Below are 5,869 nucleotides of genomic sequence, written 5' to 3' on the forward strand. Positions count from 1 at the left end.
ATACTCCATGTCCTTAGCAACCATGCTCACACGTAAGACTTTGGGATCCACATCTGGAGCACTCCATCGTTCCGAATATTAGTTAACAACCTTATGTCAAACATTGTGCCTTACCCACACGTTCTCTACAATTGTAAGAGCAACCACTTAAGTGATTCCTTCATTAAAGCTTAGCCCTTTAGCGACTTACTCTCTCAATGAAGCCTAACGTACGACTTACTCTCTTCGAAACTGTACCATTCCGGTCTTGAGCTTCCACAATTCTTCCCCGAACAAAGGTCTTGCACCATCCGTTCAACACTCGTCACCAACTTAATTGAACACAATCGTCAGTGGCATGCAATGGTTCAAGTATTGCCAACCTTTTGCAATCTCACCAAACTTGTGCTGCCATCTTCCTCACATCTTGGCCTTGAACAAGCAACATCACTCTGTCAACCGTGTGTCCTCCGAGGCACTTCCATTCGTTTGCGCATATGTGTTGCCATACCTCTATGGCATTCGTGGGTCTTCCCCACTTATCTCGTTGACGAGCCTCCGAAGCGAAGCTCTACAACACTCAAGCCTTCACAATTCACCAAGGTAAGACATCATCCCTACTACGAGTATAACCACCTAACCATTGCTCAAACTTGAACTCGGCAGAACTGTGAGAATCCTTATTCTTAAAATAAATAAAAAATTAAAAAAGGTTAATATGGTTATAATTATTATATATATAGTTTTACGTAATAAATATTTATCTAATTCTACTACGTATATCCTTTTCTATTATATATATGTGTATTACTTATATATATATATATACTTTACTTGGGTAAAAAGAACAAAAACTGCCAATGGTAGCCGACCTATCCTTTATACATATAAGTTATATTGTATTTGAATTAAGTAGCAAGTAAAGTTGAAGTGGCATTTTACTACTAGCTGGCATCAGTTTAGCATAGGGTGGCAAGATTAGTTTTCATTTTATTGACACTTGCATCCACATGCAAGCATTAAAACATTTAAATAAGAATAGATATTCCTTGGAGACTAAGTAGGCAAGGAAAGTTATCCATAGTTGTTGCGAATAGGCTCCTCTATTGTAGAAAACATTAGATAACAACCTTGTGTAATATTAGAGGTTGCACATAGGGAGGGAGAGAAAAAGAAAGAGAGAGTGGTAATAATATTCTTGGAAGAGTTAGAGGTCAGAGCTTGTGTTTTCTTAACTTAGAGCAAAGGCTTTGGTATCAAGGTAGGGGTTTCTTGGGGGGCCTTTTACAAAGATTGATTTAATTAAATTTCGTGAGCTCTATATTATGGATTTTTTTTTGATATTGTATAATGTTCTGGATATTGGATGTATATAAATTGTTAACTATTTGGTTAATGTAGTACTTTTTGATTTACGTTCCTTGTATTGGATATTTACATACTCTTAACTATTTGAACAATGTGGGCATAATTATATGTGCATTGGTGATATTTTAAATGGCTACATTGTTGTGAAGGGCATAAATATCATGTCATGGAATTTGACTAGAATTTTGGAGTTGAGAAAATAATGGTGGAATGGAAAGGATCTTTTGTGTAGTTGAGTCTAACTTTTGGCAGGTACCTGGTCTCAGAGATCCCACAATGCACATGGTTTTTATTGGGTAATTCGGGACTGGCGAAAGGGAGCTAGACAAGATGACTAACAAAAGGGGAATTATGGGACAGTTGAAATGGGTGTGAGTTCATATAAATGGGCATTTGGGACCAAGTGGTAAAAGCATGGTATGGGACGTGCATGTCTGCTTGTCCAATTATATGAATTATCGAGATTGGATGAAGAGCATTCATGCATTGTTACTAATAATGTGAAATTTGGCTGCTTGATTATTTATCACTTAATTTAATTATATCAATTTATCTTGAAAGGGTTTATGTCCCTACTGAGTTGTGGTTTTGCTCACCCCCCAATGGATTTTGCAGGTACCAAACCTGAAATCTAGAGTTTGTGATGATTTTTGGCATGTCTATAGAGTGTATTATAGGTTATGGATGAATAATGAGCTACTTGTTTAGTGAACTCTTGAGTAGTTCTAACTTGTAAAAAATGTAAAATTTTTACGGTTTCAAATGTTATCGTTTCTGCGTTTTTGTTGAATATTCTATGTGAAATATATATTTTATTTATTTAAATATTTTCTTCACATTTTAGTTATAGTTTTTTTTATTAAATTCTATAATTAAGGTGTGAATCACGTCTTAACCCAAGGTTTTGTAAATCCGAGGGTTGGGGTGTGACACGAACCTACTTCCGTAGCATCCACAAGGGAACAAATAAGACATCCACACCTAGGTTACTCTAACTTTTGCCTGCCATTAAGTGCAGACAACTACGTCCTCTAGCAACCATCCTCGCAAGAAAGGCTCAGGGATCCACCTTTGGAACACTCTAGCATTTCGAATATTAGTTAGCAACTTTGTGTCAAACATTACGCTTCACCCACACGTTCTCCACAATTGTAAGAGCAACCATTGAAGTGACTCCTTCAATAAAACCTAATCCTTCTACGACTTACTCCCTCAATGGAGCCTAGTCCATTAGTGACTTACTCATTTCGAAGATTGCACCCTCACTTTCCCATCCTCCATACATCCTGAACTAAACAAGCAGCATCACTTCATCACGACCATGCCCCATGGCTAGACAACGAGTCACTCTACCTTGTGACAATACAATCACCCTGCATCTGGCAACGAACCATCAATGCCCATATATCAAGCGTTGCATAAGACACATGAACTCCATCGACCACGTTGCATGCCTAACTTGTGGCTTGCTCATGTCGAAGTCAAGACATAACGATCCAACACAACATTAGTTTACCCACACTTCTGTCGATCATTCCGTTAGCAACCAAGATATACATATGTATTCCGGCATCCGGTACTCGCATTCGAATATCTTCCTTCTATGGGGTCGTAACCCATGCGTATCGGCATCCATATATCTTCCTTCTACATTAAACAAGGCCAAACCCAAGGGAAGTCCATCTAGTATTGTCAAATCCCTCACTTGCTAACAGCATAGCGAATGCCATACGTTGACCTCACTCTTCATAACGGTGCTCAATACGAATGGCCCTGTGTGTTCTTACTATCATCGGGGAATTCCTTTCCCTCGGAGACATAGATTATCCTTCAACAATCTTATTCCTGCCTTATGACTACCTCCAACGTCATAAGGAAGCTTGCATAGTGCCACAAGGGTGTAAGCACCAGGGGTGGTGGAGAGCATGACACTATGTCACCCCCTATATAGCATTTTATGCATTTAGCCTTTTGTCAGGAGGAAACATCACCTATGCACGAGGAGTCATAATTGGACATAACTCCTTCATATGAAGTTCGAAGGAACTATGGTGTCCCATTTGTGGAAGCATCACCATCAAGCATTCGCCGTCCAATGATTGATGCCAATAATTTTGATATCAATGATTCATCAATCACCCATATTTTGTGGTTTACCTCAAGGAGATCCTAGTAGCCATATCTCTACCTTCTTGGAGATATGTCATACATTTTAGTACAATGGAGCTACCACCTAATTCAATTACTACATGGGACGACTTAGCTAAGAAATTTTTGGCTAAATTCTTTCCTCTTACTTGGGTGCAAGTTCAATCATTCTAGTTTGAATAATACAAGCAAAACAATGATTGATGTTGCAGCTAGAGGAGCTTTGATGGGAAAATAGAAATTGAGGCTTATAACTTGCTAGAAGAGATGGCATCTAATAACTATGAATGGCCTAGTGTGAGATCAATGCCAAAGAAAGCTTGAATTCATGATATTGTCGCCATATCTGTGTTAACTCCACAAATTTCTACTCTTTCTAAACAACTTGTTACTCTAAATGTTTATGTGATTCCGTCTACTAATTTAAGTTGTGAATTTTGTGCATTTGGAGGCAAGTAAACCAAGTTTCTGATTTTTAATTGACATCAAAATAATCCTTACTCCAACACCTATAACCTAGTAATGGCCTGCTCTAGTTTAAGGGTTTATTTGGAGGCAAGTAAACCAAGTTTCTGATTTTTAATTGACATCAAAATAATCCTTACTCCAACACCTATAACCTAGTAATGGCCTGCTCTAGTTTAAGGGTTTATTTGGAGGCAAGACAGAGTTTGACACAGGTGTCATTCTTTAATTTGAGTTATGCATTTTTATATTTGTGTATATGCTTCTTTGTCCAAATATTGGTCTGTCCAAATTTTGCTTCTTTGTCAAAATAGATCTCTTAGTTTGATTTCTGAATTGTTGATATGGTTTCAAAGGAGAAGACCTTGACCTTCTCCTCTTTTGGGTGGGGCATCATGAAATTATAGGTATAACTTATGTGATCTATTTTGGGTTTTTGTTTCTTTAACTGCTCATTCTTGTTTTACGCATAGTATGTCATCTATAGATTTGTACTGTTCAATCGACAAAGTTAAAGGTGTGGATGGTAAGGATTGGGTAGCCTTGGGATTTGATGGGAAATAACATACTTCTTGATGTCACTCCTTAATCCTTGCCTAAACTTAACATCCTCAAGTAATTCATCAACAGACCAACCAAACTCATTAAACTTGGCTGAATAATCCGCAACACTCATGTCTCCTTTCTCCAAGTCCAAGAACTCCATAGAATCGTCGTTCAAACTCATCCCAACTCATGGTATTAGCAGTTACTTCATCCCGATCAGGATAGTGCTCCACCATTCCCTGGCATCATTCTGTAGGGCAGAACTTGCCAATGAAATACGATACTGTAGTGGATCACAACTACGGTGGGATCGTGATGAGAGTAAATGGAATGCACTTTTCTGAAGATACTACAAGTAAGGAGTTCCTAATTTCAAGTTTCTTTCAATATAAGATGGTTGAAAGAAACTAGCCAAATATCATGAATTGGTATATATGATTAATCTACTGAAAGAAAATGGGATGCACATGGACCGTTTTTGCTGTGATTGTAAAACTTCCTTCCACTTGGAAATTTTTTATGATGAGTCTAAAGCACAAGGTCAATGACCATAAAGAAATTGGGTGAACATCTCTGTACGGAAGAGTATATCCTAACCAAGGCAAGGTCAGAAAGAGTTTCTATGTATAAGGAAATTATTCAAAGAAGAGAGATTTGTTGCAAGAAGAACAACCAAGGAAAAGCTCGAAGAAGAGGAAAGAAGAATAATAAAATGACATGTTATTATTGTTTCAAATGTGGACATATCAAGAAACATTGTCCTTATGTAAAGAAATCACAAGGAAGTAACTACTCCAAAGAGGAGGTTGTTGCAATGATAAGCAATGCGGTGTATAAACTTTGGAAGAACCGCATTATAAAGTTCTCCAAAGTATTATTGGTAATGTATCTATGTTAGAAATAATTATGCAAGTCCTTTCTAAGCACAAGGTCGGCAGGTGGAGTCTCTAATTGGTTCCTATATCTATTACTTATAACAAACAAAAACGAATTTATTAAGTTTAAGAGTGTAGTCTCTGTCACCTAATCAGATTATGAAGACTCTTAAGTGGTCACAACACAAACGTGGCGGTGGAGGCTCTTTCATATCATCATTAAGTTTACCCTTTTTAAGAATTACAGAAAATTACCATGTTGTCTTACATGTAGTTTAAGTACTTGCTACATAGTACTGTTTTATAAGAAAACCACGTTAAGGCAAGGCAAAGTCACCCCAACCTTTAGCTTTAGGACAGCAAGCAAACCAGTCTTTTATCCAAAGAGCTGAACGTTTTTGTCTCGTGTAAGGTGTAGGAACTAACTTAGACCAACAAAACCACACAACAAACTAGACCAAACGTAGGTACTAGAGTAAGGTGTAGGA

Source organism: Prunus mume, linkage group LG8 (assembly GCF_029339155.1).
Source record: "Prunus mume cultivar Tortuosa linkage group LG8, ASM2933915v1, whole genome shotgun sequence".
Classification (NCBI taxonomy): domain Eukaryota; kingdom Viridiplantae; phylum Streptophyta; class Magnoliopsida; order Rosales; family Rosaceae; genus Prunus; species Prunus mume.